Source organism: Pan paniscus, chromosome 1, assembly GCF_029289425.2.
Source record: "Pan paniscus chromosome 1, NHGRI_mPanPan1-v2.0_pri, whole genome shotgun sequence".
Lineage (NCBI taxonomy): Eukaryota > Metazoa > Chordata > Mammalia > Primates > Hominidae > Pan > Pan paniscus.
The window spans coordinates 86,388,879-86,405,003 of record NC_073249.2 but is presented as its reverse complement, the minus strand read 5'-3'; the positions used below and the strand labels follow the sequence as shown (position 1 = coordinate 86,405,003).

At 34.8% G+C, this 16,125-nt stretch overlaps 1 pseudogene; it reads left to right on the top strand.

Annotated features, from left to right (window-relative positions):
- The first annotated feature begins 14,246 nt into the window (after positions 1-14,246).
- On the top strand, positions 14,247-14,317 carry LOC112438433 (small nucleolar RNA SNORD113/SNORD114 family; annotated as a pseudogene).
- The last annotated feature ends 1,808 nt before the right edge of the window (positions 14,318-16,125 follow it).

The following is a 16,125-nucleotide window of genomic DNA, read 5'->3' as shown; positions in this document are numbered from 1 at the left end:
ATCTCCTCTTCAAAGCAAATATTACCACCAGCCCACCCAGTTGCACATGATAGAAAAGAAAAAAAGCCTTCGCTCATCCCTCTCTCCCTTAACCTCCACAACAATTCAAGCAACACACCTGTCAACTCTCTTCTATAATTGTTTGGCCCAGTTCTTTTTCTCCATTCCTCAGACTCACCCACCAGATACTGTTTTGTTCCTCTCCAATCCAGATTCTACAACAAAACCAAAATAATCACTATTTTAATAAAATATTACTCCGTTGCTGAAAAGTCTCTACTGTTTTCCCATTGCCTTTAGGATAAAGCCAAAACTCTTAACATGGCTTTCAAAGCTCTTGAAAACTTCTTTGTCTCATGACATTCTTGCCGTTCCAAACCTTAATTTGGCTGCTGCTTCTCAACATGGAGCCCTCACCACCATGTTACCTCCTCAAAGACATGTTCCCTTACTACCTTGGCTAAAGGCTAGCTAAAGCAGCCCTACCCCAAAACCACTCAGTTTCTATCTCATTACCTTATATTTTAAAAATGAACTTGTCAATACATTGGGTATCTTATTAATACTTCCCTATTTGTTGTCTGTCTTCCTCCACTAGGATTTAAGCTCCTCCTCAATGTATATAATACTCAAAGCTGTACCTCCAGATTGTAGAACAATGCTTGGCATGTAGTAGGCACTCCATAGATATTTGTGGATCTACTGAAGGCTCCTTTATATTCTTGTCATTTCCACAGTTATGTCATCCTCTACGTCTCTCTTTAAGGACCTTTGCACATGCTGTTTCATACATCCCTTTTCTACACTATTCTTTTAAGCTTGCTAAATACTATTCAGCATAATTATCATTTCTTCCAAAAAGTCTTTCCTAACCTCAGTTGAGTCCCTCTGTGGCATTCTCACATGTTATCTTGATCATTTTCTATCAAGAGCATTTGACACTGTTGGAATTATTGTATACATAGCTCACTTCCACACTAGACTTCCACATTTTTTAGTTGTTCACAGTTATGTTCTCAGGGCCTAGTATCGTGCTTGGCGCATAACAGGTGCTCAATGATAATTTGTGGAGGAATGAATGGATGAAATGTGTTTCAGAAACAGTGTTTCCGTTCTGTGGGGAATTTATTTTCAAATCAGACTCTAATAAATACTTCCTCCCCAAAAGGTGAGAAACACCCTCCTCTCACCCTGGCGTATAGATCCAGTGGGGAAGAATGCTGATTGCACAGGCAGTGAGGATTAGAAAGCTGAGCTGTAGCACCAAGCAGACAAATAGATAAGCTATTCCTAATGTGGTAAGTAATTAGCACACATTTGGCAGAGTGTATTGGAAGGAGCAAACCTCCTTAGCAGTATACTTGGAAAACACTCAGGACTTAAAGCTGAGAAAAAAACAAGGAGCAGTTGCAAATAGATACTAAGAAAAATCTTTACATAGTAATAAAGACCTTGAAACATGGAAACATCATCTCGGAGAGATAAGTATGGGACAAGAACAGAATGTAATATGTAGCAGAATCTCCAAAATTAGGACTAGACGGAAGAAGAAAACTCTGGCTGTTTCTACAACCGAGATTATTTTTCTCCTGTCTTAACCAATCTAAAAAAATGTTTTTTTCTAATTTTTTAATGAGGAAGGAATTGAAGATTAGTGTACAAATTCTATTTTATCATTGCTCTAGTTGATGTATAGGGAGTTCTTCCTAAGTTAGTTATATTCCTTAAAGTGAACATTTTCATTGGCAGTTCATACTTTTGTGTTTTTATGAAGTCCTGATTTTTTTAAACTCCTACTTTGGCCTCCCAAAGTGTGGGGATTACAGGTGTGAACCACCATGCTCAATTGTACATTTGGACTGGATAGCTGCCAGCAGTCAAAATGTTGGCTCTCAAATTAGTTAATTTGTAGTTTGGTCTAAAGAAGTTTATTTCTCTCTGGGTATGCTACCTAAAATTCCATGGACTCATTTGGAAGATTGTGAAATTCATCAAATGACTTGCCCAACCAAAGTATACTGGGGTGTCCTCATGGAAGAGAACCTACAAGGGGCTCAAGAAAGCAGGAGTTCTGCCTTTGTTCTGCTATAACTATGCATGGTCTGATGGCTTACCTCACGTCTGTGTTCTCCCATGCGTATTAGTAGTCCTATAGTGTCTCTGTAAAGAAGGACTTTGTGATCTTAGCAAAGCCTTAAAATTAGGGTTGGCAAATAAAATACAGCAAATAAACAAATATAAGTTTAGGGCATGCTTATACTAAAAAGTTATTCACCATTTATCTGAAATTCAAATTTAACTGGGCATCCTGTATTTTTTATTTGCTAAATCTAGCAATGACAATTAAAATTAATTTATCATTAAAAGAAAAATTCCATTTCTCTCAGTTCTCTGCCCATCATGATAAAAAGCCAAAAAAAAAACTTGCAGAAGGAAGTAAAAAAAAAAATTTCAGTGGTGTCAATTACTTTTTCATGCAACATAAATGTTTAATTACTGAGACTTCCTTTTCTCTTCCTTCCTTCCTTCCTTTCTTCTTTCTTTTCTTTCTTTCTTTCTTTCTTTCTTTCTTTCTTTCTTTCTTTCTTTCTTCCTTTCTTTCTTTCTTTCTTTCCTTATCTTTCATCTATAACTCTTGCTCTTTCACCCAAGTGGGAGTGCAGTGGCACAATCACAGCTCACTGCAGGCTCAACCTCAATCTCCTGTGCTCAAGTGATTCTCCTGCCTTGGCTTTCCAAAGTGCTGGAATTACAGGCATGAGCTACCACACCCGACCTGAGACTTCTTAAAAATAGAAAAGAGTTGACAATCTACTGAGAGAGAAGGCATTTTGAAGCCAGTGATTGGATTTCCACACATTATCTTTTGTTGTTCATGTCTCCATTAGCATAGCAGTTAGAGTGTTTTGCTGCATTTATCTCCTTTGATAAAGTTAGGTGCTTATGAGGTTGTGAACTCAATTCTAAGGAGTATAGGTTAACTTCTGGTTTAGAAGCCAAACTACATTATACACCACAACACACTAGGGACAAAAGGGGCCCTTTGATAAGTCATAAACAACCAGCTGATTGATTGGTTCTAGGAATTTAAATATCTAGGCATTCATTTTAATTAAGCACTTCATTGGAAAACACATAACACAGACTACAGTCACTAGAACTGTGACAGCTATATTGCAATTTTATAGCCCAAAATTTAATCAGCAGGTGCTGATTAATCCTGCTCTAAAAATCTTCCATAGCAAGGCAGTTGCTCAGATTCTCTATGCTTCAAAAGGGGAAGGGGGGATAGTTGATGCTGCTGAGAAAATAGATGGCCAACCTTTTACTTTTGCTCCCTAGTTTTCTGGGAGTTTTGATTTCAGCTATAAGCAAATTCCCATCTTTAGCACCAGTGTTGACATGACCATAACAGTATGTTTAAGACCATAAAAGAGAACCCCATTTGAAAATTAGCCAGCTCTGAGTTTAAAGGGCTAGGTTTTCATAGCTAACTTTCAGTCAGTAAAACATAAGCTTCTCCCCAGCACAACCCCCAGCCCTCCCCATTTCCTTTCAGTTCTCTCCCCTCAAATTGCACAGGTTTCTCTCCTGGACCCATTCTATATTTTCTCACAGCTCCTCTCTGGGTCATCTCTACCTGTCATTATTTTAGCTCTTTGATTTTACTAAACAACATGTTGTTTCCCACACGTATGTTTGTCCTAGAATGCCCTCATCTTCCTTGGCTTAGTCAAATCCTCCTCATGCTTCTTTGAATGCCCAGACCAAATGTCATCCCCTCGAGAAGCTTTCTCTGTCATCCACCCCAGACTATGCCAAGTACCTCCTTCTGTGACCCCACAATTACTTTAATGTGTCTATATCACCTTGTTTATGTAGAGTGGGTAGACATTTTTACGTATTTATTTTTATCTGCTTATAAAAATAAAGCTTGCTTGTTTATAGAAAAGGTGAAAATAGAAAAGTATACAAAACAAAAAATTATCAATAATTCTACCATTCAGAATACAATGCCAATATTTTGGTGTATTATCTTCTAAACTTTTCTCTATGCATCCTATGATTGCTTAATTACAAAAATTCCCCCAATTTTCCATCCCTGCCTGTATTCTTGCCACTTGATATGTGACCTTGAAGCTCCCTCTATCGAGAGACAGAATCACTTCCCCCCACCCCTTTAGTTCTTCTTATGACTTGGTTTTGAAAATAGAATGTGGCATAAGTAAGTGATGGTGTGCCTATTCTGAGCCTTGCACATTTCTGCTCTCTTGAAGCCCAGATACACTATGAGCACAACCCCAAGCTAGCCTGCTAAAGAATAGATCATTTGAAGAATAGGTAAATCATCCCATCTGAGATCATTCTAGAGCAGCCCACTCTGAACTGCCCTGCCAGCTAAAATCAAAGATGCCCAAACAAGCCCAGCTGAGATAAACCTAGATGAGGAGAACTGCCCAGCTGAGCACAGCCTAAATTGCCTGCAGAATTATGAGTGAAATAAATGGTTTTTTGATGAATCATTAAGTTTTGGGGGAGGAGTATTTCGTTATGCAGCAATAGCTTACTAACGCCTATACATTTTTACATAGTAGAGGTTACACTGATTATAACAAGTTTGTGCCTTCTTTACTTGCTTTTTTTTATTTTTATTTTTTGTAGAAATGGGGTCTCACTATGGTGCCCAGGCTGGTCTTGAGCTCCTGCACTCAAGTGATCCTCCTTCCTTGAGCTCCCAAAGTGCTAAGATTACAGTCATGAGCCTCTGTGTCTAGCCTCTCTTAATTTTTAAATCATAATTATATGATCAAAAAATTATTGCCAAGTTTTATGTTTATCACTGCATGATAGTCTATCTTATGGATGTAGCATAAAGTTTTTACCATTTTTCTATTCTATATCTAGGTTGTTATAAAAATTATAATTATAGAGAGCACAGTGTAATGGGCATATTTAAACTAGAAATAGAATTATTGGGCCAATAGCCATAGAAACATTTTGAAGGTCTTTGATACATGTTGACAAATTCCTTTTCAGAAAGCTTACAAGTTTCTGCACTGTCACTAGTGCTGCCTCGGATGGATCATTTCACCACAGTCTTGCTGCAGTGAAGTATTAATTTTAAGTAAACTGTAAATCTTATGGTTAAAAAATCACCATTCCAGTTTTTATTTTTTGTAAGTAAAATTTGACTGATGCTCTTTTCTTATTCTATTTGATATGGTTTGGCTGTGTCCCCAACCAAATCTCATCTTGAATTGTAGCTCCCATAATCCCCATGTGTCAATTGGGAGGTAATTGAATCACGGGGGCGGATTTTTCCCATGCAGTTCTCATGATAGTGAGTAAGTCTCATGAGATCTGATGGTTTTATAAAGAGCAGTTCTCCTGCACACGCTCTCTTGCCTGCCGCCATGTAAGTTGTGACTTTGCTCCTCCTTGCCTTCTGCCGTGATTTTGAGGCCTACACAGCCATGTGGAACTGTAAATCTATTAAATCTCTTTTTCTTTATAAACTACCCAGTCTTGGGTATGTCTTTATTAGCAGCATAAGAACAAACTAATACACTATTTGTATTTATTCTTTTGTGAATATCTCTTCATGCACATTGTTAATTTTTCTTTTCCTCTTTCTTTTCAGTAGTTGTGCTTTGATTTGCATGTTCTCTATATTAATAGCATATATTACCAATATTTACTATTTACTTAATGACTACTAAGAAGTAAGCACATCACATAAAGAATCTCTTCTAAATCTATGCAACAATTTTTTCAAGGTAAGTTCTAGTATTCTCCTATTTACAGATGAGAAAACTGAAGCCTAAAGAAGTTCAGTATCCTGTCCAAGGTTATACATGGAAGACTCAGGTTCCAGAGTCTGGCTCTTCCTTTTGGATACTGTTACTTCACTTTCTCTATCACAATTTTGCAAGAATTTTTTTTCCCCTAACTTGTCAGTTATCATATTACAGAAAGATTATCTCTTCATAGGTTCATGTGTCTTTCCCACTAGCTAGATTGTAAACTTCTTATGGTTGAAATAAATCACTGTATCACTTGCATCTTACGTGGTGCCCAGACAAAATATATATTCCATAAATATTTGTCAAACTGAATTATTTGCTCTCATGTTGATACCGATATCTTGGCGGCCAAATTCTTTGTCTGATGGACTATTATATACATTATGATGTTCTTTTACCCCAATTAGATGTTATAAAATAAACAGGCTAATTACATTAGATCATCTTACTTGGTCAATTTATGTTTTCCACAAGTAGATAGCAATGATTCATGGTTCATAATCATGATTGAAAACAACTATCACTGGGTTCCATCATCCTCCAAAATGATAAGATCCTGGATAACCTGGGTAGAAAATTATTCACAGCACTGTCCAATCCTATTCTTTGTTACTTGAATTTGGCCAAAAGTACAGAAGTTGTTGGTTATCAGTCCAACTGTTCCTTGAAAAATAGTTGTGGAAATAAACTAAATTTACTTACTGAAGTCAAGGTCCATGTACAACTTTCATGACCTTTCTTATATATTAGTCACTTTGAAAATAAGATCCAAATCTGTGCTTAAGAGGAAATTAAGTTTACATAACAATACATTGAACTAGTGATTCATTTTAGAGTTCTAGATTTGAAAGGCTGCATTATACAGTCTTAAAATTCACTGTAAATTGGCCCAGTTTTTAACTTTGTCACTTTTCTGAATGCCAGATTCTACCTGCTCCTTCTATGGAATAATAGGAATTCTATGGAATAATCAAAAAAGTTCTGATTAGATTCATAAAAGGAAGGCTTTCCAATCTGCATGTGTTCTGTTTGTGGGTACAGTTATATCTCCTTGGAAACAGGAAGGATGATGCCCATATATATTTGCACAATGAAATAGCTACTAGGTTAACAAATGAGTTCTCTTAGATGCTTACTAAAATTTGTGTGTATATGCTTTCTAAAGCAAATCAAAATTAAATAAGCAAGACTCTTTTCTTTCCTGGTGGGACCCCTAGCTACCTTGGGGACAGACTGACAGAACTGCTAGCTTCAGCCTAGGGATGAGTTGAAGTAGTCTGGAAATGCTGAGCAGTGCCTTTGCAGGAACGTGCAGCACCTGGCACTAGTATTTTAAAACTCTCTAGAGAGAGTCACCAGTTTTTTTTTAACAGCTGAGCAACAACTTGCTGGGCTCCAAACTAGGTCAGTGAACACAGAAGGTGAAAACTTTCTGTTAAGATCAATTTCTCATTATACTTAATAACAGTTTCAAAAACAAGGTAGGCGGTGGGTGGGGGGACATGCTGACAGTGAGGAATCCACTTTCTTAGACTCATACACACAGGATTTCTCAAACAAAAGAAGACCACCTGGCTTCAAAATTCCATAGTCTGTTTAATAATACCCCAATAATTTTTCATTTCTGTTTTACAGTAGAGGTTATCAACCACTACTCTAGTAGATTAAAATTCTCTAGCAACTATTTTTCTCTAAAAATGAATATAGGCTCAGAAACATGCAAATAGATAAGTAGTATAGCATAAGTAGCTTAAACATATCCAAGTATCCAAATGTATGTGAATTTATTGTATGGTAAATCTGAATTTTCAAAATATTAGGGAAAAAATAGTGTGAATACCAGAGGCCATTTACCTATTTTGAGGGGAGAAAAGCTAGATTCCTGTCTCATAGCCTGCATAAAAATAAATGCCAAAATAACAGCAAAAATATTAGAATTACAAAAATATTACAAAAGATCTTATGTTCTGTTCTTCATTAGTCCCACACATTTTCTTACATTTATTTATTTCTGGTTACCAAATACGTATTCAGTTGATGTGTATGAATAGGATATTCCTTTCAATTTAGCTTCCATGTGATTTGTTAATATCAAAGAAAGCTGTTTAATACTAATCTTGTATCCAGCCACTTTCAGTTCTTAGTAATTCTAACAGGTGTTTTAAGTTTTGTTTTTCGCTTTTTTTTTTTTCTGTTGCCCAGGTTGGAGTACAGTGGCGCGATCTTGGCTCACTGCAACCTCAGCCTCCCGGGTTCAAGTGATTCTCCTGCCTCAGCCTCCTGAGTAGCTGGGATTACGGGCATGTGCCACCAATGCCCAACTAATTTTCATATTTTCAGTAAAGATGTGATCTCACCATGTTGGCCAAGCTGGTCTCGAACTCCCACCCTCAGATGATCCACCCTACTTGGCCTCCCAAAGTGCTGGGATTCCAGGCGTAAGCCACTGCGCCTGGCCAGTTTTAAGTTTTGGTTGAATCTCTGATTAAATATGTGTATGCATATGCATATTCATGTATGTCTTTTGTTTGTTTTATTTAATTAGCCATAAACTCTAGAATTCTGTTTAACTAGTGATGACAGCAGGCATTTCTCCAGTTTCCATCTTTAAGTAAATATAGTCACTGCTTCAGCATGTAATTTTGTTTGTTATTGATTTTTATTTCAAACTCTTTATTGTTTTTAGGCATTTTTATTCTATTACTATTTTACTTAGAATTTTATGAATTGCTGTTTATTTTTATTAAATACGTATTTTACAATTATTGTTCAATTTTTTTTCTCTTTTAAGTAACTTAAATAGATTAAAGGTAAAAATGTACTGAATAGTAGCTTTGCTTGGGTTAAGCATTTAATAAAAATATGTAAGTAATATTTATTGCTATTTTTGATTTGACCTAGCCTTTTTGGAATAAGCTGTTACTTCATCATGATTAATTTTTTAAAAATGTCTTGTATGACTCTTTGCTAACGCAGTATTTGGATTTTTTTGTATCTAAATTTGTAAATGATATTGGTGTATAATTTCTATTTGTGATTGCTTTTACCTTTTCTAATATAATTCTTTGATGTTTCCAATATCCTCTATTATTGGTCTATTCAAATTTTCTATCTGATCTGGAATCAATTTTGATAATTTAAATTTTCCTGGAAATGTATATTTCATTTATATTTTTCAAACTAATTGTTATACTATATATTTAAATTTTCTTAAAAATTCTTTTAGTTTTAACTATATTTGTAATTACAACATTTTCTCATTTCTGAATTTGTGTATTTTTGTTCCTCTCTTTTTTTGTCTTTTATTTCCCCTTCAAATCAGTGTTTTTTCCTTCTTTTTGTCAAGTTGTTACAACTTTGTCATTGTGTTTTGTTATTTTTTGGCTTAATTGCATTGTTCTTAAGAGAGTTTTCGAGTCCATTTTCTTTGTGGTCAACTGCATGAATATATATTTGCCTTAGGTTATATACAAAGTTCTATATATCCATTAAAACAAATGTATTATTTATGTTAATTAAATTATTTCTGTATTTACTGATCATCTATCATGTTCTGGGCACTGTATGATGTGCCAAGTGCACAGTGGCACAAAAAGCATTCCTATTTATTGCTATATGATATTTATTGTATGGGATATAACACAGTTTGTTTATTGAGTCACCTCTTAATGGACATTTGGATTACCTCTAGCTTTTAGTATTATAAATAAAGATTCTATGAACTTTTGTGTTTAAGTTTTTGTGTGGAAGTGCGTTCTCATTTCTCTTGGGTAAATAATTAGAAGTGGAAAGTTTTAGTCTCATGGTAGCTATATTATATTAATCTTTATAGACAGTAGAAAATTGAATTTGGACTTTGGAACTAAAGGTGAATTTTGCCTTATAACAGTACAATGGAATCTTTATATAATCATGGATCCAACTGAGCTATAAAGTCTCATTTATGTTACTTTTTATGCTTTCTTATCATTTTTCTACTTAGAATATGTTTTCCTTGATAATTTTTACTCTCTGTTGTATATTTTCCAGAATATGAATATATTACAGGGTAATAGTACCATCAAGAGGTTCTACAAAAAGTAGTTTCTATCATTACATAAATTGAGAAAATGCTTCTTAGAGATTTACAATTCATACTCATATTTTAAGGACTATGAGAAGTCCTGCTTAAAACTACTCAGTGATTTCCCCTTGCTTTTAGACCAAATTCCAAATTCTTAACACAGTTCATGAACTCCTGCACTCTGGCCCCTACTAACCTCATGACACTCTGACTTGATTAGTTCAGTGAATGAGCCAAGTTCCTTCCTGCCTCAGGACTTCACACAAGTGATTCCTTCTGCCAGAGCTCTTTTCTCTATCTCCACACACCTGGATAATCTCTCATAATTCTTCTGGTTAACAAATTAGATATAGTATCATTACAGAAACCTAGAATATAGATCAAGTTCACATTCTAAACTCTTAGAGCATCCTGTGCTTTTCTTCTGTAGCACTGGTTACAATGACAATTCCATAGTTACATGTGTAATAATTTGATTTATGGCTGTTTTTGTAGCTGGAATATAAACTCCATAAAAGTAGGAACTTGTCTGTCTTGTTTCCAAAAGTCACCATATCTGCCTGTTTTAGACAAATAGTAGGCACTTCATAAATATGTATTGAGTGAATCAAGAAACCAAGTAATTTTATTTAACCCTACATTTCCTAAGCTTACTTGACATATTTCTTCCTAATTATCTTGCAGAATTAGTATTCAGTCAATAATGCTCTTAGGAATGGAGCTCTGTGTGTGTGTGTGTGTGTGTGTGTGTGTGTGTGTGTGGCTGGTAATTATCCTATTCACTCCCTTAATAAATATTTATTGGGTGTTGCTATGTGCTAGGCACTGTGCAAGGAATTCTTCTAGTCACTGAGAATTCAGCAGTTTCTAAGCCCAGAGGGTTTACCTTCAGCAATATTCAGCCAATAAATATTCAAAAGTAAATAATATATTAGTAATGAGTGCTGTGAAGACAAAAAAAAATAGATCAGGATAAGAAGATACGAAATGAAGGCTGAGCTTTAATTTAGAAAGGTGGTCAGAGAAGACCTCTCCCATAAAGTGACTTGTGAGTGAAGATCCAAAGATTCATAAAGCTGTACTTGCTGTCTAGGGGAAAGAGCATTCCAGATAGGGGAAAGAGAAATGGCAAAGTGCCTGCGGTGGGAACATGTGTAGAGATCTGAGTGCAGTTATAGCAAGAGAACAAATAGAGAGAATGGTTGGCCTTGAGGTCAGAGAAAGTGGAGAAGGGCACTAGGTTATGCAGGGATACAAAAGGCTTTGGATTAACTCTGAAGGATACGTGAAGACATTGAGCAGAGCAGGACTATAATACATATTTTAGAAAGGTTACTGGCTCTTGTGTGGAGAGCATCGGTAGAGGGAGGAAACTTATTAGGACTCTCTTGTAACAATCTAAACAAAGTAGACTAGGGTGTTAATGACACAGGTGATGAGAGATGGTGACATTCTGGATATATTAAATGTAGAAACACCAGGATTTGCTAATGGATTGCGTGTACAAGACTGGGAGCTTAGATTGTGGATGAGGAAACCTAAGTTTGATTTGATCATACCAAATTTGAGATGCCTGTAAGAAACCCAAATGAAGATGCAGACAAGGATCTGTAAGTTTAAAGTCAGAGGAGATGTCAGGTCTAGAGATATAAATTTAGAAGTCAACAGCCTACTGATACTATTTAAACTAGGGACTGGATGAGATCATCAAAGAAGTGAGTATAGATCAAAAAGAAAAAGAGTCTGAGGACTAAGCCTTTGGGACTTAAATGTTTTATCATCTATAGTAGTTAAAATTGAAAACCTCATTATATAAAAAGTAAAATGGACATCTTTTTCTTTTCTATCTCCTGGATATTTTATTGTATGAGAAAATTTTCTCTTCTCATTCATTTTTTGAAACATATCTTCAATAATTATTTAGATTGGTGTACGCTTCCAGCTTTTTCATCTTTTTATTTTATACTGATTCATTTATCAAGTAGTAGCACATGAACTAAAGTAAACATTTTCAGGATTGGTATTAGCCTTTTTATGTCTGTGAATATCTTTTTCTTAATATTTGAATTACAACTCCACTGAACATGGAATTCCTGAGTTACAGTTATTTTCTTTGTACTCAATAGTTACTGATCTATTATCTTCAGTAGTTAATGTTAAAAGCAGAAATCTGAGTCCATAGATATTTCTTACCATCTGTAGTCAACAGTTTATGTGTTTGTTGGCTTTTATTTACTTATTTGTAATTGTTGATGTTTGTTTGTTTGTTTCTTTTCTCTCTGACTAGATGCTCATTTTTTTTTTTCCTCATAAAACTCAAGAGTTTCCACAGTATATTCAGGTCTTCATTTCTGTAACGTTTTCAGATTTTAGCATTAAAGTTATACTTTCTCCATACAATTAATTATAGAACTTTCTATGCTTTTGTTGTTTCTTTATTGTTTATTGTGTTTTTCTACGTTTGTTATTTTTAAAGCTGTATTATTTACCTTCAATATTGTTTAAATTATATTGAAGGTAAATAATACAACTTTTTCTATTTTCCAAACACTTCTGTGGTGTGCAGGCCTATTTAAATTCTCTATTTCTTCTCAAGTAGTTTTTATTAATTTATATCTTATTAGTAAATTGTCTGTCTCTAGGTTTTCAAATGTGGCCCTACAGAGCTGCATGTTGTATTATTTTCTAATTTTCAGAATTTCTTCCTAATCTATAATTATGTTTCCTTTTCCTTTTGATTTTATACTTTTACTCTCTCTTTCTCTTTACTCCTTAAACAGAATTGTGAAGAGCCTATTTAATAGTTCTTTGAAATGAACAGTTTTTGGAGTTATTAATCTTTTCGAACATCTTTTGTTTTGATTAATTGTGATGTATTTATTCATTCTCCTCCATTACTTTTTTTGAATTCTTTTGTTCCTTTTTAATGTTCTTAAATTGAGTACTAAGCTCTTTTGTTTTTATTATTTATTTTTTAAAATAGACATTTTTATTTTTAGTAAACTTTAGATAATTATTTAAGTAACATTTACTAAAATTTTTGTCTGAGTAGAAGTTTAGATATTTCCTATAGGTTAAAATATAAAGCACACTCTTAATTGACTTCTAGAGATTATAATTTCAATTTTGACTTCTTTTTGAATCAATGGCTTTATAAGGATACTTTTCTTAATTTCTAATCAGCTGAGATTTTATGCCATTTTTCTTTATTTATAATTTTATTAAAATGAATGCATCCTATAAAATCTTTAAGAATTGTTAAAATTTGTTTTATGACAGTCACATGGGAGATTTCTGTAAATATTCCATGGTCATATAAAACAAATTTGTATTTATTTTTTAAAGAGGTAAATTTCTCTCTCCCTCTCTCCATGCACACACATACACTTGCATACACACATGTACATAGACACATATGCACACATACATACATGAGTGTTTACAAAACTGAATTTGTTGATTGTAGCATGCTATCTCCATGCTCTTACATACTGTTGTCCACCAGATCTGTTTGATTATGTGCCTTTGACGCAAACAACCAATAGAAAAATAGATAAAAGTTATGAATGGGCATTTTACACAAAAGGGTCTCATAAAGCCAATACAATTACGGGAAAATATTTATGGTCGTTAGTATTAGGTATGTGCAAACCATGAAAACAATGACGCACCACTTTATACCCATTTGATACACAAATTTTTTTTAAAGTCTACAGTATTAAGTGTAAGACAGAATGTAGACAGAGAGAATCTTTATACAGTGCTCTACACTTTGAAAACCAGTCAGATATCTTTTTCTAATGTTAGATGGTCACCTATCCTATATGCCTAGATATATACCTAAGAAACACTCCATATCTACAGCAAGAGGCATGTATGAGAATGCTCATTACAGCTCTGGTTAACAAAATTAAAACCCTTTAAAATCCCAAAATTTCATCAATGAGAGAATGGGAAGATAACTATGGCTCAGTGGAATGTTGTATTACAATAAAGATGAGCTACAGTAACATACAACAAAATGGATGAATCTTATTAATAAGATATTAATAAAAGATAAATCTCCAAAGATTTTATACATGAAATTCCTTTGTATAACGTTAAGAATTGTGTGTGTGTGTGTGTGCACGCGCATGTGTGTGTGTGATTTAAGAACATGTAGATGGAAGGGAATTATATAAAAAAGGAAAGCAAGTGTGTGTTCTGTAAAGGACTCAGGTGGTAGAAGGGAGTGGGGTGGAATAGGAGAGGGAGAGTATGGTTAGATGTAGGTTATTGTTGCTCTTCTGATTGTTTGGGGTAGAGTATCTCAGGTGTTTATGATGTAATTAAAAAAATACACTAAATATCCAGTTAACTAAATAAAAGTAGGCTGTGAATGGATCAATGATGACAAAGTATCATGAATGAGGGATTGTGAATAATCTATTTTTATGAACCTGAGGTCAAATTAAAAATAATAAATTGGGCTTTTTTTTTTTTTTTTTTTTTTTTTTAATATACACGGGGTCTCACTCTGTAGCCCAGGCTGGAGTGCAGTGGCATGATCATAGCTCACTGTAACCGCGAATCCTTGGGCTCAAGAAATCCTTTCACCTCAGCCTTGAGAGTAGCTAATACTACAGGTATGCACCACCATGCCCAGCTAATTTTTTTTTTTTTTTTGAGACAGGGTCTCGCTTTGTCACCCAGGCTGGAATGAAGTGCCGCAATCACAGCTCACTGTAACCGCGAATCCTTGGGCTCAAGAAATCCTTTCACCTCAGCCTTGAGAGTAGCTAATACTACAGGTATGCACCACCATGCCCAGCTAATTTTTTTTTTTTTTTTTTTTTTTTGAGACAGGGTCTCGCTTTGTCACCCAGGCTGGAATGAAGTGCCGCAATCACAGCTCACTGCAGCCTCAACGTCCTGGATTAAAGTGATCCTCCTGCCTCAACCTCCCAAGTAGCTGGGACTACACCCTGCTAATTTTGTATTTTTTTGTAGAGATGGGGTTTTGCTATGTTGGCCAGGCTGGTCTCAAATTCTGGGCTCAAGCAATCCTCCCACCTTGGCCTCCTAAAGTGCTGGGATTACAGGCATGAGCCACTGCGCCCGGCCTAATTTTTTTTTTTTTTTTTTAATAAGGTTTTGTAGAGACGGGACCTCCTCATATTGCCTAGGCTGGTCACAAATTCCTGGACTCAAGCAATTCTTCCACCTCAGCCTCCCGAAGTGTTGGGATTACAGACATGAGCCACTGTGCCCAATCTAAATTGGGCTTTCAAAAATCAACACACAATTTCTCTCTTTGATCTATCAATTAGCTTTAAACACTACCTGTCTGATATTAATATTCACACTAACTTTTTTGTTTGTTTGCATGTGTCTGGTACCTCTTTGCTCCCTGCTCTATTTTCAGTGTTCTTTTATAAATTGGTTTTAAATGTCTCATAAGATGAACGCTTCTTAAACTTTAACATGCACATGAATGACCTTTATTTTATTAAAAGTTTCTGTTCAGTGGGTCTGGGGTGGGACCTGGGATTTTGCATTTCTAGCAGGCTTCAGGGAATGCGAGTGTTGCTAGTTCCACACACTTTGAGTAACAAAGTTATAAACAATGTATATCTGATCTTTTCTTAACCAAGAAAGTCTCAGTCTATATTTTAATAAAGGACTTTAGCATATTCACATTTAATGAAAACAATGCATATACTTAATTTTAGTCTTTCCATTCTACTTTATGTTTAATTTAGGATTTCATATTTTTTATGCTAGTTGAATTGTCACTATTTATTCACTTTTTCTCTTGTTTGGAAATTCTAAAACCATTTTCTATTCAACTTATGGTGTTTTCCTGTTTCTCAACAGCTGCAATTTATTGCTTAAACAAGTATTTAATAAATGCCTACAATCATTTGTTGAGTGTATTTATGTACTATTCTTGGAAAACAAAATGCCAACTATTTCCTCCTTCCAAGATACTCTCTTCATCCACTGATTTCCCTACTCCAACACAATGAGATCTTTAGATTATATTTTCCTTTCCTCTTTTTCCCTACAAGATAACATCTTTATAATTCATTCATGCATCTCCCACCTTTACAACCTCTAGGTATTGCTGAGGTAACTATATTTAGGTTTTACATTACAGTATGTGCTTTCTGTTCTAAGAATTGTATCTGAACAGTGATGTTGCTCATTATCCATCACTCTGTCATTATTCCTTTACATTCAGTTACATATATTGCAAGGTCCATTTCTCACTTCTCT